Source organism: Petaurus breviceps, unplaced genomic scaffold, assembly GCF_028583685.1.
Source record: "Petaurus breviceps papuanus isolate PSGF00001 unplaced genomic scaffold, PetGlider_PUasm1.0 37, whole genome shotgun sequence".
NCBI lineage: Eukaryota > Metazoa > Chordata > Mammalia > Diprotodontia > Petauridae > Petaurus > Petaurus breviceps.
In genome coordinates, this window is record NW_027186296.1 from 106024823 (window position 1) to 106049753 (window position 24931).

The 24931-nt window shown below is 40.5% G+C and overlaps 1 long non-coding RNA gene across 1 annotated transcript in view; it reads left to right on the forward strand.

Annotated features, from left to right (window-relative positions):
* LOC138169608 (uncharacterized) overlaps window positions 1-24931 on the forward strand; it is a 48486-nt gene that overhangs the window by 19057 nt on the left and 4498 nt on the right. Inside the window, exon 2 of the long non-coding RNA XR_011170400.1 lies at window positions 20667-21432. This is a non-coding gene — a long non-coding RNA (uncharacterized lncRNA). The remainder of the gene's footprint in view (window positions 1-20666; window positions 21433-24931) is intronic.

Genomic DNA, 24931 nt, shown 5'->3' on the forward strand with positions numbered 1-24931 from the left:
GTCTCTCTCTCTCTCTCTCTCTCCCTCTCTCTTTCCCTCCCCCCTCTCTTTCTCTGTTAATCTCTCCCTATCTGTAAGTTCCTTCTTTGATATATTAAAACATATCCATGTCCTTCATCCTTAAAAAAAGTCTCCCTAGACTTTAACATCTCATCAAGCTATTATCAATGTCAAGCATTCATTCAGTATCTATTCTGTGCCGGGCAAAGTGGGGGGATGCAAAGGAAGGCAAAAGGCAGTCCGGACTCTCAAGGAGCTTAGGCTCATTGTCTCCTGTCCCTCTTCCCTTTCTCAACCAAATTCCTAAAAAAAAAAAAAAGCTGTCTGCACTTGCCTCGACTTCCTTTCCCCTCTCACTTCTCAACCCCTGACAATCTGGTCTCCGATCTCATTACTCAACTGAGTACTCAACTCAACTCACTATCAGCTCAACTCTCTCCAATGTTTTCGATGATCACTTGTCAAATCTGAGGGTCTTTAATCAGCTGTCATTCCTCTGGATCACCCTGCAGCATTAGACACTTTGCCAGCTCTCTCCTCTAGGTTGCTCTCTCCTCTCTGGGTCTTTGGTTCTCCTTTTTGGTTTCTCCTCCTTTGATTGTCCCTCTCAGTCTCCTTTGACATCCGTATTATGCCCCATCATTTTGAATGTACTCCAAGCTTGTGTCCTAAACCCTCTTCTCTTCTCTCTCAAAACTCTCCCTTTTAAAAAAGGGTTTAATTATCATCTCTAGGCTAATGATTCTCAGATCTAGACAGCCAATCCTAGTGTCTCTCCCGAGCTCCAGTGCCACATCTCCTATTAGACATTCCAAAATGTAGATTGCTAGAATCGCCTCAAATTCATCATGTCCAGTAGAAAGCTCATTACCTATCCCCTGAAGCTGGCACCTCTCTCGAACTTCCCTGTGTCTGTCTGGGGTGCTAGCATCCCCCCAGTCTCCCAGGGCAGCACCTCAGCATTATCCTTCATTCCTCACTCCCCCACATCCCACATATATAGTTAGTTGCTAAATCTTGACCTTTCTATCTTCACAAAGCCACCACTTTAACTTAACCCTCCATCACCTTTTGCTTGAACTATCACAATGCAGTTGAATTCCCTGCCTCAGCTGTCTCTCCATTCAAATCCATCCTCCATACAAGCACCCAAGTGTAGACCTATGTTACTCCCCTGCTCAGGGAACTCCAGTGGCTTCCTATAGCCCCTAGCATAAAATGGAAACTTCTCCATTTGTGGGGAGAAGAAAATGGAAGGAAAGGGAGGGAGAGGAGGGGACTGTGTTATGCCTTTTTACAAACATTAGCCCATTTCAGCCTCATGACAACCCTGTGAAGTAGGCACTATCATTATTCCCACTTTACAGTTGAGGAAACTGAGGTAAATAGAGGTTAAGTGACTTGCTCAAGGTCACACAGCTAGTAAGTGTCTGAGGCCTTATTTGAACTCAGGTCTTCCTGACACTAGGTCCAGAGCTGTATCCGATGGCACCACCAGCTGCCTCGTTTGACTATTACAATCCTTCACATCTTTTCCTTGGCCTCTTCCTAGCCTCTTTATGTATCACTTCCCTTCACACATCTCCCTTCTCCTCAAACACAACACTCTAATATTGATCTCCACCATCTTTGTGTTGACTGTCCTCCATTCCTGAAATGTACTCCTTTCTCCTCTTTATCCAATACCTTACTCCCACCTCAGAAAACACGTTACTCACTTTCTAGGTTCAACTCAAATGCCACCTTCTTCAAGAAGCCTTTCCTTATCCTTCCATCTGCTAGTGCTCTCCCTTCCTAAACTATCTTGAATTTATTCTTTATGTGTTTTTATATATGTACATGTATGACCCACTAAAAAATAAAATCCCTACAAGCATGGACCAGTCTGGAAGATAGAAGAACCTCTTGAAATATTTCCTTATTGATTGATTGGACTCGGGACCTCAGTTCCCTCATCTGTAAAATAGGCATCAATTCACTCTCTCAGAGCAACTGTGAAGACAAAGTAAGATTATTTATGTGAAAACTCCTTGGAAACTGTAAAGCAGTGTAGAAAAGTCAAGGATTATTAGAACCCTTTTATATTCTTGAAGTATTTAGTTAAATTATAATCTTGCCTTTCTTCCACATTTTAACAGTAAACATTTGTAAAGCTTCAGCGGGCTTTGAAAAAGGCCTTCAATTCTGCTGGTAGTGGAAACATTTGTGTTGGCAGGCTGTTCTCCACGTATTGAATGTAACCATGAAGGGAACTTGATGTTTGACATTTCGACTGTGGTTGGGTGCCTCCAGGGGCCCAAATGAGCCAGAGTGAAGGTCTCAGGCAGAAGATACCTACAGCTATTATTACACTGAAGAAATAGCTTTCCACGTAGTCACTTATAAAAATTCAATTTCCTTTTCTGAAAAAATGGGGATTTTAATGTATGTACTTGCTACTTCACAGGGTTGTTGTAAAGAAAAACATGATTATAATCCTATAGCACTGTAGAAATCTAAGTTAATTTTTTGTGACTTATTCTTTGGTTTCTATTAGCCTTGTCCTCTGAGGAAGCCTCAGTTAGAGACATAGATTTGGTTGAAAGATACATGAAATAAAGGGAGGACAAGCTTACATCCAACCCTTTGGAGAGTTGCTTGAGATGAAGAATATAATAGACACCCATCTAGGCTAACTTCTTTACTGGACAGATGAGGAAACAGAGAAGTGATTTGCCCAAGGCTGCATAGGTAGTAGCTATCAGAGTCAAGATTCTAATTCCAGTTTCCAAGAATCAAACTCAGTGCTCTTTCTACTGTGTGGATCAGTCATTTTCAGTCATTTCCAACTCTTCGTGGCCCCATTTGGGATTTTATTGGCAGAGATACTAGAGTGGTTTGCCAATTCCTTCGCCATCTCACTTTATAGATGAGGAAATTGAGGCAAAGTTAAGTGACTTGCCCAGGATCACACAGCAACAGAGGCCAGATTTAAACCCACAAAGATGAGTCTTCCTGATTCCAGGCCTGGCACTCTATCCACTGCCCCTTCTTTTTGCTGCACCTCCCTCTATGACTGATTCTAAACATTTTCACATTTATCAAGTCAGAGAAGGGACTGTGGTCTCCACGGTGGAACGTAAAACAGCAGTGGGATTTGGAGCTAGAAAACCTTGAGTCCTCTAACCTAAAGTTGGAGAACCTTCAACTCTGTTTCTGGAGCTTTCTACCGTTATGACCTGTGTTAACAAACCATCTCCATCAGTTTTCCTATCTGTAAAGTGGGAAGTTGGGGAATAGATGGCCTCTAAGTTCCCTCATATCTCTCAGTCTGAGACCGAGTCATCTATTCTGGTGCTATCTCTGCCATGTTGTGTATATAAGAAACACACACAAGAATAAATATAACAGTAATGAATGTATACTTGTCATACCCACACACTTTATATTTTCACTCCAAAGAAGGAAGTGAGGAAAATCCTCACAACCTCCACAACCCAGTATGTCCCAACAATGATCCTCTCCTCTTTGACTAGTCATTTGTATCATCAGCCCATTATACTGGGCTTGGTAGAATTGGAGGCGGAGGGGAGAGTGAAGAGAGGAAAGAAGGAGGAAAAGGAGAGAAGTAGGGAAACTGTTTCCTGTAACAATTTGGCCTGTCTCAGAGCAGGGGGGTAGAATGAAAGTTGTTCCCAAAACTTGACCTTGGCTTTCGCTATCTATCTATCTATCTATCCCTATCTAGCTATTCTCTTTCTAGTTATCTACCCCTTGCCCTATTTCCTCCTGGCCACCTCCCACAAACACCAGTTTGAGCATAAACATTATTTCCCAGACCCTGAGATATGCAAACGTTTTTCTGAGTAAGAGCCCACCAACCCCTTTACCCCTGTTCCTGACCGATTTCTCTCTGTTCTGATTGTTTATCTGGGCAGCATCTGGAGAGCGGGGCCAACAGAGTTTCTCAAATCAGGTTAGTGGCACGGCTACCTCCTACTTACTCTTGGTACTGATCGATTCAAAGATTGCAGTTGTCCAAACAGACCCACGTTAATTTTTAATTCAACTTTGTTGATTTTCTGTTTTTTCCACTGTCTGACAAACTGAAGTTATCTGATCATAAGCCACTGACAATTTTCACCTTGAACTTATCATTCTATGCCTCTGCCCCTCCTAATTCTTTTTCTGATTCGCAAAAGATTTTCATATGTTCTGAATCTAGACATCCAGTTAAATCCTAAACAGTTAATTTAGTGGATTTTCAGTGTCATCTTTCACATGGACAGAGATTTATTATTTATAAAGTACTTTTACATCCATTTATGGCATCATGGCCAAATGAAAAAATGTCTAGAATCTGGAGTTAGAAAACTTGGGTGACAAACCTGGCCCTGCCACTTACTACCCTAGGCAAGCATTGGGCCTCAGTTTCCTTTCCTGCAAACTGAAACCAGGCCTCCATTTCCTTGCTTTCTCTCTTTTATTTCCTATTTATCCTGTATATAACTTGCATTGTAGACATTTGTTTGCATGGTGACTCTCACGATTAGATTGTAAGCTCCTTGAAGTCAGGTCTCTTTCTGTATCCCTGCAGCTTAGACAGTGCATACAATAGGTACTTAACAATTGTTGACTGATTGATAGGGGAAGGGATGGACTAGATGACCCCAGAGGTGTCCTCTGGCTCTATACCTTCTTGATAGCCCTATGAGGTAATTCTCCCCAGCACTGCTATATTAATTTTGTAGATAATGAAATGAGATGGCTTCTTCATACAGTCATTAAGCAGAAGAACTGGGACTCAAGCCCAGATATTCTGAGTCCAAATCTAGTGTTTTTGTTACAACTTTAGCCTTCTCTCATGGTCGGAACCAATGGTAAGCTAGAAGTTACAAAGCATTATGATGGAGTGACAGGTAGATATGGATGGTGAAAGCATTCCATTTGGTCTGATTACAATCTGTGGTAAGTCATCACTCCTTGGCTAGGTCCTGGGGCTCTCAGGTGGAGGCAGCAAGCAAGGACAAGTGCTACAGAGAGACGCCTCACCCAAAGTTACATACTACTTAGTGGTAGGGATAGAATTAGAAGCTGGGCTCCTGACTCTCAGTTTAGGAAACCCAGGGGAGTTGAGAGCTTTGGGGAAATGAACTTCTGAGAACGCCTCTCCCCTTCCCCCTAAACCCTACCTCCCCCAATGGCACCCTGGGGAGCCCAATGCTAAGGAGAAATATCCCTTAGACTGACCCCTTCTCAGTCCCATAGCTATATTGTCCCCACTGAAGCTGATAGTTGCTGCTTAAGGTCATTGGTCTGTCCACAGAAGGCCCTGAGTGTATTTTCGTCTACATTTGTTGATCAGTCGTTCATCTCTAAGCCTAAACCAGTCATTCATCAGTAATGGGAAGACTACTGGTCTGGAAGTCAGGGCTCCCAGCATCTAGTCCTGGCTTTGCCACTGACTAGCTTGTTGACTCTGACCAACCTCCGTCCCCTCTCTGGGCCTCAGTCTTCTCATGGGTAAAATAAGGAGGATGGACTAACTGATCTTAAAGTTCCATTCCAGCCCAGACATGCTATGACTCTCCCAACCATGTTGCTGATTTTTGCTATAGTGCATGATTGGCTAATCCAAAGAGACAAAATCATCCAAGGAGTTGGTGAAGAAAAATCAAGGTTGAAGGAGGGACCTGTACAAGGGAGGTGAGGGTTTAGGGGGAAACACATCACCCATGCCAAGCCGGAAGACTAGAGAATTATCTCAACTCCTCCCCAAGACACATTTTATTTTAGCTACTATCTTCTATTTTGCCTTATAAGACATGTACTCTGCCTTTCACCTCTTCAGAACAGTTTAATTCCAAGGATGGTTTTTATCTCTCTTTCCTTTCATTCTTTCCAACACATAATTTCCAACTTGGAAAATACTTCAGTGGCCTCTAATTGGACTTCTTGTCCAATCTATTCCTGAAAATCATATACTTGACGAGTGGTCAACCAGACTTTTCTTGAAGACCTCCAGTGAAAGAGGAACTCACTACCCTCCCTGCTCCCAAGGCAGCCCATCCCACTCTAGGCCACTTAGAAAGTCTTTCCTGGCACAGAGCTTAAACTGGTCTCTTTGCAATTTCCTCCCATTATTCCTAGGTCTATCCTCTAGGGTCAAACAGAACAAACCTAATCCTTCTTCCATTTGCCTGCCTGTCAATCCTTAAAGACAGCTTGCACACTTCCTCACCCCCATTCTTCTTTTCTCCAAGCTTAATGCATCCTCCTTAGTTGCTTTTTACTGATCTTCACAAGACATGAATTCAAGACCCTTTACCATCATTGGCAACCTCCTCTGGATGCTCTTCAGCTTCCTAAAATGCCATACTCAGAATTGGGGGAAGGAGTAGTTTGCGGTTTGCCTTCTGTTTTTGAAAATTCCATGAATTTTACATGGCTCTCATCACCTGCCAATGGCTACTCAGCGCCATGTAAAATTTATGCCGTCTTCAAAAATGGAAGACAATTCCCAAGCCTCTGGGTCTGCAAGTTCTGGGCACCACATTTTGGTACATAATGCATTGCCCTGTCACATACCATTTGTCTAATAGGTCAGTGACTGTATAGCTCATCTTCTAAAAATACCCCATGGGGCTGAAGGCATCCCTGGGGCTGTTGGACTAGAATACCGGAAAGAGAGAAAACATGTTTAATTCGAGGGCAAGTTTGAGAGCCACTGAGCAGGGCCCTGATTTCATTAATTGCTTTAACTAAGTATGGAATGCACTTGGGGGAAAGGCTGGCTGTGTCTGTGCATGGGGAGAAGCCAGTCAGCCGAAGCAAGCTTTAGTAGATGTACACACAGAGCAGGAAGGGACATTTGAGATAAAGATCTTCAAATTCAATTTCCTCATTTTGCAGGTGAGAGAGCTAAGAGTCAGAAGGAAAAAATGACACCTCTCAGTGGAACCAAGAGCTCCCTTCCAGGCTCTTTCTGCTAGACCACCCCTTACTTCTAGAATTGATCTTGGACTTCTTTGGGAGGTCCAAACCCATGGTTTAATTGGTGTGAGGGACTCCTGGTATGGAAGCTTTCTCCTCCAATGCAGATCAGTATCTCATCTTTAATTTATAGTTCTAGAGAGTTGCCTAGGATTACTGAGAGATTGAATGATTTGCCCCTGTTCACATAACTCCCATGTGTCATAGGTAAGAGTAGAACCCAGGTCCTCCTGGGTCCAAAGCCAGACCTCTGGCCATATGTCACATTGCTTGGTTTTCATTTTAGATGCATGAACAAAAATGCTGACAGCTTTATATTGCAGAAACTATGAGCATACAACATAGTAATCGAAACGTGCTAACAACGTGTCTTTTTTTCATACTTCATACATTTCTGGTTTCGTCAGCTTGGGCACTCCCTGAAGAGTCAAAGATCCCAACTTTTCCACATCTTGGTAGCCTGTCTCCATGAGCTGCATAGACAAAGAAGATTCATAATATGGTGACCAACCAGTGGTACACTGGAGCCAGCTCATACTGGTTAGATTATTAGAGCAGATTATTAAATTTTTATTGTGAGCATTTGTACCTCAGAGATGTGTGGCAAACAACATAAATCTGGGCTTGATTTATTGTTTTGTTGATAGTCTAGGCTTAAGAAAGTGATGGAGAAAAATTTTAAATGCAGATTAAACTTAAAAGTGTGTCATGTGTACATTTCTTTCTTGGAAAGCTAGTTGTTAAATATTTACCAGCATTCTCCTGTGGTCAGCCTTCTAGTGATGAGGCTCTTCACGCTTAACTAAAATGGTTCTCAGTTCAGATACAGAAATCCATCATCAGGACCATACTTGAAACCTTTCTAACATGGTAGAACCTTCCAGAGCCCCTTTTCAACTCTTATAGCCTTCAATGACCCAAGGTCAGCCACACACCATGATGGGATACCAGAGTTGGTCTTTAGTGGTCAAATATGACTGACAGTACATAGAGGTGTCACTTAGTCCCTAAGAAAGATTTACAAACATTACACCTTGATCAAAGAACAAAAATTGGGGCACACAAGTACTATTGAAGCTTTCAGCTGGAAGGGGAGTGTGATATGGTGGAAAAAGGCTGGTATTGAGAAGCAGATCTGAATTCTAGTCCAATCTCTGCCATTAGCTTATTCTGTGAGCTTATTCTGTAAGCCACTCTTCTTTTTGGACATCAGTTTGTATATCTGTAAAATGAGGGTATTGAACAAGATGATCTCTAAGGCCCATCACAGTCCTAAAAGTTTATGATTCAAGTGCTGAACATCATCTAAGACAACAGTATTTGCCCTCCAACTTTCAAATTTTTTCCTGAGAAGGAAAGAAAGGAATGTACATTTATTAAGCACCTACTATAGTACCAGGAACTATGTTAAGCACTTTAGAAATATTATCTCATTTAATCCTGAGAAGTCCTTTGGATTTTCTCCAACATCTTATGATGGTCAGGAGTTGTGGGGTCACAGACACAATCCCATTTCTTATGGAAATTCCCATGCACAGTGGAATAATGTACCTATCCATTCAACAATCATTTTTAAATGTCCATGCCACATTAGGTGCCAGGAACATAAAGACCAAAGAAAGAATAGAACCCAGGTCTCCTGTCTCCAGGACCCACCCTCTTTCCACCAAACCACACTCCTCTTCCCTCAGCAAACTTATATTCTTCTAGAACTGAACAATATGATGAAAACAGTATGATGGAAACGATCCCCTTCCTGATGGCAATCCCTCCAGAGCTAAAGTGAGGAAGATCATAAGATCAAGTAAACAATCTATGGGACCAAAACATAACTGTTGGGAAAGCCTCACTTAGTCCAACCTCTTCATTTTACAGTTGGGGAAACTGAGGCCAAGAGAAGCTGTGACATAATCAAGGTCATTCAACTACATCACAATAGAGCCAGAGTCCAGGACCTTTGACTTCTTTATGATAATAACTAACATTTATATAGCACTTACTATGTGGCGAGCACTGTTAAGCATTTTACAATGATCAACTCTTTTGATCCTCACAACCTTGAGAAGTAGTTGCTATTATTATCCCTACTTTATAGATGAGGAAACTGAGGGAAACAGGGTTAAGTGACTTGCCTAGGGTCACACAACTAGTAAATATGTTGAGACTGGATTAGAACTCAGGCCTCTATGACTTCAGACTCAGTACTCTATCCACTGAGCCACCACACTGTCTCTAATCCAGTCTTCTTTTCACCACATCACCCTGTCAGCTCTTATTCTTACTTTGTGTAATGATATTTTGCCCTCATTCTCACACTAACTTTCTAAGTTTTTCTTTCTAAGTGGGCTCTGATCTTTCCCTACTTTAATCTGTCCTGCACAAGTTAATGTAACAATCTTCCTAAAATATCACTTTCATTGTGTCCCTTCCCTGCTCAGAAATCTTCAATATTGCCTTGACTTTAGCCTCCAACTAGCATTTGAAACTCTCCACTATCTAGACCTATTTACATAACTCCCTAAATCTAGCCTATTTATTCCTTGTATAAACCCTCTATTATAGCCAGATCAATTTCTTTGCTGATTTAAAAAAAAAGTTATATCTATTCCAGCCTCCATGTCTTTGCTCATGCTGTGACTTTCACTTGGAATGCCTTACACTACTATACCTGGCATGTAATAGACACTTAATGCTCATTCCATTGAATTTCATTGAATTCTGGCTCTTCTCTATCTGTCTAAATTCTGCCACCCATCAAGATCATCTCTTTCATGAAACCTTCTATGACTACCTAGTTCTTGGGGCTAAAGTTTTTGTTTAAGATTTGTATTCCTAGCACCTAGAACCTAGCGCTTAGCACAAGTGCCTAACACAAAACAGGCAATCAGTGTTTGCTTGTCCATTAATATAGAGATCTAAGATCCTTTCTAGGTCTAATATTCTGCCATTCTGTAGGGATAGGGTGTGGACTTGTACTTTAATTTGCAGAGGGAATTCCTGGTAAGGAAACTCCCTTTACTGATTGATAGCAAGTAGCAACTTCTCTGCAACTTAGAATCTTACAGATTTCCACTGAGAATTGGGCATGCAACTAAAAAAGCTAGAGAATGAACAAATTAACAACCTCCAATTAAATACCAAATTAGAAATTCTGAAAATCAAAGTAGAGATTAATCAAATTAAAAGTAAGAAAACTATTGAACTAATAAATTGCCGATATCTGAGTCAGGTTTTCCCCCTTGAACTTAAAATTAAGGGTGACTAAATGCCTATGAAATACTATTCTCCACCTTGACTTTTGTTGCTGTTGCTTTATACCTTGAGAAAGTCAAGATCTGATTAGAGCTATGGTAAAAATTAAAAGGGAGTTAAAGTTATGTCTTAACTTTTAAAGGAACAAAATCACTTTGATCAGAAATTAAAATTCTACATTATGTAGAAAAGTATATTTCCATAGATTCTGCTGTATATGGCATTTGTAGGACAGCACTGAATTATGTGTTGTGTTGTAAATAAATAGTAGCCTTGGAAATGTTGCAATTGCCCCAGTTTTGTGTAAAATATCATGGCAGTGCCCAGTGCTTTCATATGCCAACAGCTGCAACAGCCCAGTGGTGGCATTTAGGTTCGTTGACTATCTCTAACCATCCCTCAAATCCTACCCAAACTCAACTCAAATGCCACCTCTTCTGGAAAGCTCTCCCTGATCCCTCAGTTGGAAATTCTCTTTCCTTGAATGTCACTCTGTTCATAGCTCTTGCATATACTTACAGTGTTCGATTGCATGTTTTAATTATTTGTCTAAATGTATTTTCTTACCTATTTTACTGCAAATTCCACACGGGCAGGAATTCTCTCTATATTTGTAGCACTCTCAATGACTAGCATAGTGCCTCAGAGACTTATAAGCAGTTGTGATCTCAGCAAATCACAATCTCTCTGCTTCAGTTTCATCATCTGTAAAATGGGTACAATAATAATAATAAAACTTACCTCTCAGAGTTGTTGTGATGATCAAATTAGATATTTGCAAAGCACTTAGCACAGTACCTAGCACACAGTAGGTACTTAACAAATGTTACCTTCTTTCTTTCCTTCCCTTCTCCCTTCCTTCTCTCCTCCCTTCCTCCTTTCCTTCCTTTCTTCTTCCTTCTTTATTTCCTTCCCTTCTTTCTCTTCTCCTTCCTTTTTCTTTCTTCCATCCTTCCCTTCTATTATTTCTTCCCATTCTTCTTCCTTTCTCCTTTCCTTCCCTCCTTCCTCCCTCCCTTCCCTTTTTCTGTCCTTCCTTCTTCCTTTTCTTCTCTCCTTTCTTTCCTTCTTCCTTTTTTCATCTTTTCCTTCCTTCCTCCTTTCTTTTCCTGTCTCTCCTTCCTTCCTTCCTTCCTTCCTTCCTTCCTTTCTTCTTCCCTTCTTTCCTTCCTTCCTCCCTTCCTCCCCACCCATATCCAATTGGTTGCCAACTCTTGACAGATCTACTTTCATAGCAGTGTTCTATCAGTGCACTTCTCACACTCACACTGTCACTTTCCTAATTAATCCCCTCGATACATACACCTCAGGTATACTATTGCAATAGTTCCTAATTGAACTCTGCTTCCAGTCCCTTCCTGTCTGTAATTCAATAGAACAGAAACAACACTAAGTATTGGTGGCTAATAGTGGGTAGAACATAATGGAATTAGGTCTTGAACTTATAGAATTTGAGAATTATCCCAACTCCTCTAGGGTACCCCTAGAACCCTGAGCAGGAGAGATAGAGCCAGCCTTGTTCTGCAACAGTGAGCTAAGAATTACTTGCTACACTTGTGATATAAAGCCTACAATCTTTTTTTTTTACATTTTAAACACCTTTAATATATCCTTTTGTTATAGCAATTTCTTTTACACAATTGACATAAAATTCACAAGACTTTGACATATTCATAATATTGACAACATCATAGTATTCCAGATGTTTAGCCTCACAGGCCATCTAGTCCAGCTTCTTTATTCTTTAATTCATTATGACACCATACTTATCATATTGAATATTAAGCATACCTTTGATGAGTAGCCCATTTGTCCATCTCTAACCTCGATAATAGCCCATAGATTTTCAATGGCATTCAGATCAGTCCAGTTCCCGAGCCATTAAATCATGGTTAGCTTCATCTGATGGAAAAATTTCTTAAGTTTCCATGACAGGTCACACAGTTCAAGGATATGTTGAAATACTCCATACCCATTTGGGAATTTCTATAATTCTAAAGCATTTATGTTTCTGGTAAAACAATATATTTATTGGAGTTCATCATTTATTTAATGGGGGCAATACTTCCAGGCTCAATGGAAGTAATGTAAATTATATGGTTATTTGGTTAGATCCTTTAGTCTGATGAAAATGCCCAGAACTAATAGATTCACCTGAACTTTTTCCCACAATTGTTTTAGTATAGCCTTAAGTGAAAAAGTGAGTTTTATCAGTAAAAATTACCTTTATATAGTCATCAGTTCTCCAGTCTTTATATTGTCTTGCCTAGAGCAAGCTTTTCTTTCTCTATAGCAATAGTTAGCAGATTAAAAAAAAAAAACTTGTCTTTTGCTATTTTACTAACTTTAAGAAACCTATGCCACAGTGTAAAGGAACCAATAACAATTCTTACAGCTTCCAATTCCCTCTGGAGAGTGTTTCTTATTTTCTAAGAATTAGTTGGTTTGTTTTACAACAAAAGTTTATCAGTTCTAGGTAAGTTTTTTTCTTTTTTATAGTTGCACTTTCTGTGGTGCTTTAGCATGATTGATCCAGTTTCATCATGGGTTTGAATAATAATTGAAATACCTGACTTCCCTATTCCAATAGTCACTGCAATATCTCTAACTGGCATTGAAGGGTGCTCTTTAAGAGCTACAACTGTAGTATATTTTCTTGGAGTAATAATAGCTTTCCTTTAAAACCATGGAATTAAAAACACAAAAGAGAACAATGAAGTGTGTGTATGGCACAAAATCCAAAACTCAACTGGCAGAACTAGCTAAATGTAAGTAATTCAGTTTAATACAATGTCATCTGTTTAAGATCAAATGCTCTGAATCAGAAGTATAGTGTCAGCAGAAATACAGACACATAACCTCTGCTGTCACAAAATAAAACCATATCACAATCATCGCTTGTTCCAAGTGATTTACAAACCACCAGAGGTGTTTATTAAATGCTTGTTAAATTGAATTGAATCAGTTCATCTGTGTGGTAAAATATATTTTGTTCTCCGTATGAGTATGCAATGTTTGGCACACTAGCAAAGACTTAATGAAGACTTGTTGAAATGAATTAATTGAATATTCTGACATAGATGAAAAGTAGTGGAAGAAGGGTATGGGAAAAGACAAATAGGCCAGAACCTAATTAAAGAGGGAAAACCCCCTTAATTACTTGAGTAGTCAGGGGACTGGTCAGCAATAAAATAGAGAACCTTCTACTTGTAGGAGCCCTTGGAAGTTTCATCCCAGAAAAAATCAGCAATGGGAGAAAAAAAAATCATTTTCCTGCCACTAAGGAAAGCCATGTTTCCTTTTAAGGGGCTAGTTTGCAAGGCATACTTATTCACAGTACATACTTTGGCTGCCTGCCAAACTGGCAGAGGGTTCTGCAGCTTGGCTTTCCCCCTGAGTGACAGTACCCAGAGACTACCTCGTGATCATGGGGCTGCTGGCTCCAGCAACTTCAGATTTAGACCTTGTCTGTCTAATCCTTGCTGAAATGGACAGGACCAAAACAGTAACTTGCCATTAATGTGACCTTCATGAAGATGGACTGGAACAGACATTTCTGTCTCTGACAGATTTGTCCAAGGTCACATTAAGCTAACATTCATTTCTCAAGATGCAGTGAAACATAGCTGGTATGGATTCTAGGATCATAGATTTTTAGAGTTGAAAGGGATTTTCTAAGTCTTCTAGAACATTCACTTTATTTTGATAAGGAAAGGAGGCTCTAAGAGTAAGGAGGTCACAGATGATGACTGGACTATCCAGGATCATAGATTTAAAGCTGAATCATTTCATCCAATCACCTCCTTTTGCAAATGAGGCAGCAGGTCCAGAGGGGTTAATGAATTCACTCGAAGTCACACGGGTAGCCCACAGTAGAGTAAACGTAAAACCATGAGCAGTGTTGCTGCTGTTCTTGTCGGATGGTGGTAGTGCTTATTGTTGTTGGTGATGGTGGCTGTTGTTTTTGTTTTCCTGTTGCACCAAGAGTGGCAGAACTAGGCTTAAACCCAGTTACTCTGATTCCCAAACCAGTGCTCTGTCATAGCTAATGGAAGAAGTGATTGGGTGAGCCTATAGGGATCTGGGTGAATCAAGATAAAACTGTCACCCACGGTTCCAAAGGTGCTAAAAGCTATCCTCATAACCTTATGGTATAGCATTAAATATAAATACTAAATGGAATATGAAAGAAAACACTTCTCTGATGGTTGGTATGGGTATTTTCTGGGGCAAAGTGGACTGGAGTCTGTGTATGTGGAAGGAAGAGGAAAGGCTTATATTCTGTGAGCTTAATGTCCCTGAACTTAGCTGAGCTACTGAGACAAGGGAGTCCAATATGTACTGGATGACTGAGGTCCTAGACCTAGTTCTCTCATTCACTTTTTGTGTCACTTAAGTTGTACTATGGACAGCTAGGGGTTGCAAGCAGCAATCATGGAATCAGGAAAACCCAGAGTTCAAATCTGGTCTCAGACACTTAGTAGCTCTGTGATCCTGGGCAAGTCCCTTAACCCTGTTTGCCTCAGTGCCTCATCTGTAAAATGAGCTGGAGAAGAAAATGTTAAATCACTCCAATATCATTGCCAAGAAAACCCCAAATGGGCTTATGGAGAGTTTGAAAAGACTCAACAACAACAACAACAACAAAATTCATACTATTTAACCTCTCAGAACTTCAGATTTCTCATTTGTAAAATGAAGGGATTGGGAGTATTCCTCTAGATGGCAAAGCATTGGAAACACAACTGTCCAGTTCACTTATAACTTCTCCAACAAGGGTTTTCTTTAACAACAGCAGCAGATGAAGATATGATGGAGAAATCCAAGGAAAAACTATGTTAAGTGCACCTTTTCAGCCCATGTCCTCACACGTGTGCTGGGGACGGGGACCGGCCAGAAAAATGCAGCCTTCTTTGTCTTTGAAAGCCCTTTATTCTCTGGATATTTCCTATATTTCTGGTCTTTGTATGTTTCGCTCCCCTTCACTTACTCTGTGATCCAGTAACACTGTTCCTGTCATTCCTCTCAAAGAACGCTTGACCTCCCACCTCCATGTATGTTCACTGGTTATTCCCCACATCTGAAATTCTCTTCCTTCTCGCCTTTACCTCCCATTTCCCCCAACAAAATGTAAGATTTTTGAAGGCAGGGACTATGTTTTTCTTTTCTTCGTATTCTGAGCACTCAGCACAGGGTCTTGTACATATAAGTGCTTAATAACTGCTCCTCACCTATAACTGACTTCCAGAAGGGTACAGAGCCCAGACCCAACACAAAGCCTCAATTCAGGCTGTAAAGCTATGAAAATGGACCAATGTAAGATAACACTAATGATAAAGAAATATTATAGAACCAGGTATGATCAAGACAGAAGGTCACTTATTCCTACAAGTGAGGCCACAAAGAAAATCATATATATATATATAAGCTCTACTAAAATTCATGGTTCTAAAGCAGCGGTGTCACTCATAGTCCATAGGCCATAAGCAAAGGCAGCCTGAATGAGATTACAATTAAAATTGAATTAAAAAATAACTAATTTGCTGGCCTCAGACACTTGACACTTACTACTTGTGTGACCCTGGGCAAGTCACTTAACCCCAATTGCCTTGCAAAAAAAAAAACAAAAACCAAAAATAAATAAGATAAGAAATTTGGAAATGTTATAAAAATATAATACAGCATAGGTAATGATAATTTGTATATATCTAAGTCAATATGCAATCTGCAGGAATTGCTTTCTATTTGAGTTTGACACCACTACTACTCTACATGAAAGAATTAATTGGAAAAGAAATGAGAACTCTTCAGATATGTTGTGATACCTTTAGGGGTGGTTGGTAGTGCAGTGGACAGAGAGCTGGGCCTGAAATTAGAAAGACCTAAATTCAAATATGACCTCAGATAGTTACTAGCTGTGTGACCCTGGGCAATTTACTTAACCTCTGTTTACCTCAGTTTCCTCAACTGTAAAATGGGGATAATAATAGCACCTTCCTTCCAGGGTTGTTGTGAGATCAAGTGAGAAAATATTTATGAAGGCACTCTGTAGCCAGGCACCTAATAGGCATGATATAAATGCTCATTCCCTTTTCTTCTTTCCCTCTCCCCTTTAGGAAAGAGTAGAAAGAAGAATAAACCATTTAAGAAGTATAAAACATTAGTTAAGTAGCAGACTCCTTGAAAATTAGATTGGCCTTGATAGAGAACAATGTTCTCCATAAGATACAGGAAATACAAGAATAAAAAAAAAGTTTAACTGAAAATATCTCAGAAGGGGCAGCTAGGTGGCACAGTGAATGGAGCACCAGCCCTGGAGTCAGGAGGACCTGAGTTCTAATTTGGCCTCAGACACTTGACACACTAGTCATGTGACTTTGGGCAAGTCACTTAACCCCAATTGCCCTCCAAAAAAGAGAAAATATCTCAGAAAAATGTAATCACTCTTGACACCCAAGACAGTCTAGCAACTCCTTACACCTAAAAAATTTAGCAAAGTGCTATCATGGATAAAGCAGGGCTTGAGGTCAGGAAGACTGGGTTTGAATCTCACCACAGGCACTTAATAGCAGTATGACCTTGGAGAAGTCACATCATTCAACCTTCATCTGTAAAATTGGGATAATAATGATAACAGTACCTATTTCACAGTGTTATTGTGAGGATCGAATAAGATAATACAAGTAAAGTGCTTTGCAAAAATCAAAGAACTATATCAATGCAAGTTATAATTAATATAATTATAATTATGATCATCAGCAGAGAGGCAACATTGTTAACAGGAAGAACACTAGCCTATGGGATCGTAGATTTAAGACTGAAAGGAATCTTAGAAGCCACTGAGTCCAAATCCCTCATGTCCCTGATGAGGATACTGAGGCACACATCTAGCAAGTGCCTGAGGACAGGATGACGAACCCAGGTCTCCCAGTGCCCCATCTATTGCTGTGGGACATGAGTTCAAATTCTGCCCCCTCCCCCCATCACTTACTAGTTGTATAACCCTAAGCAAGTCACTTAACCTCTTCATATGCAAAATGGAAATTTTGTTGTTCAGTTCTTTTGGTCAACTCTTGATGCCCCTATTTGGGGTTTTCTTGGCAAAGATAGTGGAGTGGTTTGCCATGCCCTTTCTCAGTTCATTTTATAGACAAGGAAACTTAGGCAAATGAGGTTTAGTGACTTGCCCAGGGTCCCATGGTTATTGAAATTGGGAAGATGAGTCTTCCTGACTGCAGGCCTAGCTCTCTGTGTGGTGTGCCACCTACCTCACAGGGTCATTGTAGGGACCACATAAGATAATACAGGTAAGCCGCTAAGCACAGTACTTCCCACAGAATGGGCATGGCCATCCCTACTAAGCCTTAAAGCTCTCTGTAAATGTCAGATATTACTTATATTACTTATATTTTTCTTGTCCTTAATCACGCTCCATCCTATTCATCACAAGCAGGAGCTGGGCAGTCTTTGTATGGTTGGAACACCCCCAAGTCACCACAAGCTCCAGGCCTTCCTCTGCTTCTCTGTGAGTTCTAAGGTAACATGACCTACATAAAATCTAGGCCAGAAAAATATATCTGATATGTCTTGCTACACATTCATGCTTTCCATTGGAAGTCATGGGATGCTTTCTATGCTAAGAGGCAAGGAGTCCACCGAAGGAGTCAGAGGATCGGGTCTTCCATATACGTGGCATCCTTCTATGGATGTGTTATCTCCCCCATTTGAATGTAAGCACCATGAGGGCAGGGACAGTGTTACTGCCATCCTTTCTATCCCAGAGCTAAGAAAGTGCCTGAAACATATTAAGTGTTTAATAAATGCTTGTTGATTAACTTAACTTCTCTGAGCCTCAATTTCCTCATCTATAGAAAAATACAAGCCTCAAAGGGTTGTTGCAAAGATAAGAAAATGTATATAAATATTCTGATACTTGATGGATGCCAAATCCCTCTTACAACTCCTGGTACACCCGTGGCCTATCTATATCTTAGTATTTGGTCCTTGTGACTTGCTATAATTCTAAAAAATGCATCACTCAGCAATGAAACCTCTGGTGCGACCCATCTCCAAGTTTAGCTAGGCTGGTGCTGTGTAGACAGGCATACAGTCTGAAAGTGGCCTTGAACTTGAAGCCTTTCCAGGTTGATTGGAATAATGAAGTTGACTAGAACTTGAACTTAGGAAGGGAAGGAGAAGGTTGGGGGGGGGGGGCAGGAATAACTTCTGAGAACCAGCATCACCTTAACACCACAGTGCCATATCAGAGTAAAACTTTAGTGAACTATTAGACCTAAAGCACAGTTTTTATGTGAGTATATATCATCATGCCCATTCTCCAACCAGGATAGATCTATAAAGTAGGCTAAGATTGCACCACTCATCCCCAGTGCCCTGTCCTGCAGTACAATCCAAAATTTTCTTCTTTTGTCAGATTCTCTCTTATTTCTAAACCATCTGTCTTGTATCTCATCCCATACTATATGACTTGTTTATCAAATAGGATTAATCCAAGCCAGAGTGCTAATGGGTCTCACTTTCATCTCCTCCCACGCTACTACTAGACCCCTTCAGAGATAATGTTCATCATTGGCATCAAAACTATCAATGACTCTTATGATGGGACTTTCAGATAGAAGGGGAGATAGTACAAGTAGGTTGGTGATCTCTCAATTTCCATCACATTGGCAGAAACTTGTTCTAGTTATAAAGGTCTATTCACCCACCTGTGAATGTAAATATAGGGTCAATGCAAGACATTTTGTACTAATGAGATCACAGAAATAGCTTTGGGGAGAGAGAGGGGGGAGGGGGAGGGAGAGGGAGAGGGAGAGGGAGAGGGAGAGAGAGAGAGAGAGAGAGAGAGAGAGAGAGAGAGAGAGAGAGAGAGAGAGGAAGAAAGGTACTAACTTTAATGGGGAACAGGAAAGGCTTCTTACAGAAAGTGGAATGTAAGCTGAAATTTGAAATAAGCGAAGGAAACCAGAAGGTAGAGGTGAGGAAGGAGAACATTCCGTCTTGGGGGATACCAGTGAAAATGCCCAGAATTTGGAAATGGAGGATCTTTAGCAAGGAACAACAAGGGAGCCAAGGTCACTGGATTTTGCAGGGTAGGGCAAGGTATAAGAAAACTGGAAAGGCAGGAAAGGACTAGGTTACAAAAGACTTTTTTAAAAAAGGATTTTTTATTCAACCCTGGAGGTTAAAAGGAGTCACTGGGGGAAATAGGGGTGACAGTCACGATTGCACTTAAAGGTCATTTTGACGTCTGAGAAGAAGATGGATTTGAGTGGGGAGAGACTCAAGACAAGGAAACTAACCAATAGGCTATTGTGATGGGTGCCTACACCAGGGTGGTGGTGTCAGAGGAGAGAAGGGGACATCAGTTATAAACATTTATTAATTCAGGCACTGTGCTAAAAGCTTGTGATACAAATATTAAAAATTAAAACAGTTGGGGAAGCTAGGTGGAGCAGTGAATAGAGTACTATCCCTGGATTCAGGAGTACCTGAGTTCAAATTCAGCCTCAGACACTTGACACACTTACTATCTGTGTGACTTTGGGCAAGTCACTTAACCCCAATTGCCTTGCCTTCCCCCCTCCAAAAAGAATTAAAAAAAATTTTTAAATATATAAAAACAGTCCTTGCCCTCAAGCTTATAATCTAATGAGGGGGAATTGACACATAAAAGGAAGCTAAAAATGGGGGAAGGGGTAGGCACCCTACATGGGGGCATTATGGTGAAATCCAAAGAAGTCCAGAAAGCAGGGCAGCTGAAAGGAATGGGGAGATGGCTTTCCTGCCCTCCCTCCTTAAATATAAGTTTGGAGTCCATTGCTCCATCTACCAATCAGAGGGGCAGAGTGATGAGATTGAGTACCAAGACTGATCTAGTCTATGATGATGAGATTTCCCAGTGATGAGGTTCCTTTGATACTCTGGAAAAGTGAAAAAGCAGGGCAGCTGGCGGGAAATGGGGGTGTATAGAAGGAACGTTTCAAAGGCAGAATTGCTAAGATTTGGCAGTTATGTATGGAAAGTGAGAGGGAGTAAAGGAGTCAAGGGTGACACGTCAGTTTCAAGTCTGAATGACTGGAAGGATGGTGGTATCATGACATTATCATGACCAATATGTCACAGAACCAGCGTGGATTTTGTTGCTGTTGCCAAATGTTAATTTATTGCAGCAGTCTTCTCTTGTAGCTTCTAACTGGCTGGACATCCCACAGCACCACCATTTGTGTCATCAAGGAAATCAGGAAGATGTCTGCCATTAAGGTTGCTGCCCACAGACTGGCCTGTTCCAAGTATCTCTTCAATGGTTCCAGACAAGTCTCTTTCCAGGGATTAGTTCCTCATCTATCAAGCAACATTGAAAATAGCATCCAAACTGATGTTTCCACTGTGTTTAATATTTTTCTGTCTCTTTCTTTCCCAAGGAAGTTTTTTCAGAACTTTGATGATCAAGACTGAGACAGGAGGAACAACCGTAATCTGGACCTAAGTTTCACTGTGATCCTTCACCCTTTCCAGTCACTAGTTGCCTTGGTGATGTCATCACCAACTTTTTTGGGAGACAAACCCCAAGGGCCCAATTTTAGGGGCCTGAGCATATGGGGTACCAACTTCACCACTGGTGCACCCTAAAAACATAACCTTAATTTTAGGATCAAACAAAGGCAGCATAATGGACACAAAGGTGGAGACTCTGCCTGAATACTGTGGGGTGGCTTCTGGTGTCAGACGGAATCCAGATTCAGGAGGACCTAAAGAAGTTGCCTCTTCATTATCCATGAGCGGGGAGCCAGAAGTCTATGGTTTGGATTTCTTTGATAGCTGCAGACATTTGGGAAGGAAACAAGAGGAGAAAAAGAAGGAAGACTGTTCTGGGGAAGGACTTCAAAACATTTTTGTTAAATCACCAAAAGTGATAGAGGATAGGAAAGTGAGAACTAAGGTTCTGAAAAGTGACACAGTGAAGCCTTCATAATCCTCTGCACACTCCACCCAAGGGAGGCCAAATTCCAATGCTGATGTCAGCATTTCCTGATTCTCAATCAAAAGCCCCCATGGAAAGACTCAGAACTCCTCCCTCCCTGGTCCGCACATGTGGTCTTGCCAGCTCAGCACTCTGAAGGCCCCAGGATGGGGGGTCTGGACTCCAGATGCCCCACTCTCATTTTCGCTTAATCCCTGAAACCACAAGTAATTATTATAATTCTAAAATTCCACACTCAGAATCCAGGACAATATTCACATCTTTCCTCTCTGCATAAAAGACAGTGAGCTATGAAAGGGTCTTGGACACAGGCCCAAGATTTCAGTCTCCCCTGGGTTTCATTTCTCTTCCTCTCCCAGCATCAGATTTCAGGTTATAGAATCTTGGGGGGAAGGGGAGGTCAGGCAGGAGGAGCTGAACTAAGAGGAGGGAATAAGAGAGACCCTCCCCGTGGGATTTCCCAGGTAATGAAATAGGACCCTAGAACTCTGGGAGTCTCTGCACATGGAACAAAGTGGTATTTATTTCACTACTAGCTGAAGCCCATCCCTCACAGAACTCAGTTCAAGAGGTAACTGCATTGTCCCAAAGGTTATCAGAACTTCCCTTAGTTACCAGGAGCTGAATCTCTCCCCCTGGGCCTCTCTTCTAGTCACAAGGAGGAATATGCTAGGTCAACTTGAAGTGTTTCTCAAAGCAACCAAACGCACCATTTCCAAATAGCAGCAGCATAAACACAGTGTTGTTTGTCCGTGTGTAGAAGAGAATTCAGGTCATTCTTTTTTTTCTTCATCTTTGCCTTTCTCTACAACAAACATAAGCCTGTTAGTTTGTAGGCTACAGTGAAAAGACAGCGATGGACTTGAGTCAGATGAGTTGGGGTAAATGCCAAGTTCTGACATTTATTTGCCCCATGACCTTGGGCAGGTCACTTCCCCTCTGGGGTTCTCAGTCACTGGCTGTCCCCCAAGCCTGGAACATTCTGCCTCCTCATCTCCACCTCCTGGCTTCCTTCAAGTCCCAGCTAAAATCCCACCTTCTCCAAAAAGCAAAACTTTCCTGATCCTCCTTAATGCTAATGCTTTCCTTCGGTTGATTATTTCCAATATATCCTAAATAGCTTCTAAGTACATAATTGTTTGCATGTTCTCTCCCCTGTTAGAGGGTGAGCTCCTCAATGGCAGAAACTGTCTTTAACATTTCTTTGTCTCCCTAACTCTTAGCACAATGTTCAGCACATAGTAGGTGCTTTAAAAATGTTTGTTTACTGACTGTAAAATCAGTGAGTTAAACTAGAAAATATAAAGTCTCTCCCACCTCTAATATTCTCTGAATCCATCACTAAGGTTGAATCAGTGGCCTAGAGGCAGCTAACTACAAATTGCAATGGATAGAGTTCTGGACCTAAAATGAGGACCACCTGAGTTTGAATTCAGCCTCATATACCTAATAGTTGTGTAACCCTTGATAAGTCACTTAACTGCTATCTGCCTCAGTTTCTTCATCTGTAAAATGGAGATAATAATAGTACCTATTTCTCAGGGTTATTCTGAGTATAAAATGTGATAATATTGGTAAAATACTTTGCAATCCTTAAAGTGCTATGTAAATGCTAATTATTATTATCAGCAGCCCAGAAAAATAAGACACTACAGTGTCAGAAAAATAATGCATTAATGAAAGAGTGCCTGAAAAAATGCTATAATACTTCTGTTGAAATTTATTAATTTAAATATAAATAATTTCTAAGCCATTCTAGTTGTTTGTATTGATGTTAAACTTCTGACAAAATATTTAATAAAAATAGAAATAACCTTAGGATCAATTAACTCACAAAAATATTAAGCTCCTATTATATCTCAGACACTCTTTGCCGTTGAAAGTTGTCCTGCTGCTGTGATTGCTGATCAAAGGATGGAATCATTTTGGTAACTTTTATTGTGTATTGCCATTGGATTGCTTTCCAAATAGATTCTAACCAATTGATAACTCTCCTAACTCTGAAAGAGTATATTAGCTTCCTTCCAAGCCTTACCAATAGTGGATTTTATCATTTTTAATCATTTTTGTCATTTTGAAAGGAGCAAGGTGGTACCACAAATATATTTTAAATCATCACTTACCTAACCCAAGATTCTCAAATGATTAACAGTATGTGTTTGTTTGAGAAATGCCTGTTGAGATTCTTTTACTATTTATCTCTTGGGGAATGGTCATTCTCTCTCATAAATTTTCGCTGAGTCCTTATAGGTTTTATGGATCTGATTCTTCAGCTATTTATAATGAATATTTTTGCTAATGTATTTTAGGCACATTACTTTTTTATGCAAAAGCTATTTTATATAATCTAATCCAGTTATTTTTTCTTCAATAATTTTTCCAGTTATTCCTTTGATAAGAACTTTCTTCCTTTCCACAACTGAGACAAATTTTATTCTTTTTTCTTCCTTTTCTTTATGGGATTGAAAGGACATTGCCTTTGGAGTAAGAGCATCTAAATTCAAATACTGTTCCCTGATATTTTACTATCACTATGACCTTTGGCAAGTCAATCAACCTACCGGGGGCCTTAGTATCTATAAAATGAGTTCATTAGGGACGGCTAGGTGGCGCAGTGAATAGAGCACCAGCCTTGGAGTCAGGAGGACCTGAGTTCAAATCCAGCCTCAGACACTTTTACTAGCCATGTGACCTTAGGTAAGTCACTTAACCCCAAATGCCCTTCCTCCCCCTCCAAAAAGCAAAAAATAAAATAAAATGAGATAATTAGATTAAATGGTCCCTGAAGTTTCTTATAACTCTAGAGCTATGATCCTAGAATTGTCTTATCTACTCTCTGGCTACCTCCTCAGCAACTTGTCCCAAAGGTCTCTCTTCCCAAATATGTTCTCTATGTGTGTATCCTCCACACATCATCTCTGATCACTCACCATATGTACCCTCCCCACTGGTGGTAATCAATAGAGGAACAGTATGTACAGAAGGACAGGTCTTTTCACATCCTATAATTTGCCTGCTGTTTGGTTAAATGTCATTTGCTTTGAACTAGTATATCCTTTGGCCTTGTAAAACTAAACACACCAGTGGGGACTCCTTAGCTATAGTACTGAGAGAATGCTTATCTATAAAGTACCTCAAACTTGGGATAGTTTTCTACTTCTACTATGTATGAGGGAAACTTCTGGTACTATCCGAAGAAGACTTTGGTAGAAGAAGAATAAGGAAGTTCATCACATTTGGATGAACAGTAGTTTTTGATAGAATTGGAGTAAAATATCATAGCTTTATGAATAATATATTTTCTCTGAATTAACCCAAATCTTCTACCATTGGGCCCTGATCAAGCCAAAACACATGATTTGCTGGCAGATTGAGATGCTATATTATACTATAGTGTTCTCTAATTTTCTGCACTTGAATGGTTCTAAATTTCACTACATATATGCTTTTTTCCAAGGTGGGTACATTGTAGTCCCAACTGGATGGGAAACTCCCCCTAGATAGAAACCACAGTGCCCAGCATCATGTTGGGCATGATACTTTTAGACTAATGATGCTTTAAGAAATAAAATGTTTGAGGTTTAATAGACACCAAACAACTAGAGAAAACCATAAGCCTAACTTAACCAGCCCAGCCATGGATGGCAGCCCTTACATCTGGAGAGAGAGAGAGAGAGAGAGAGAGAGAGAGAGAGAGAGAGAGAG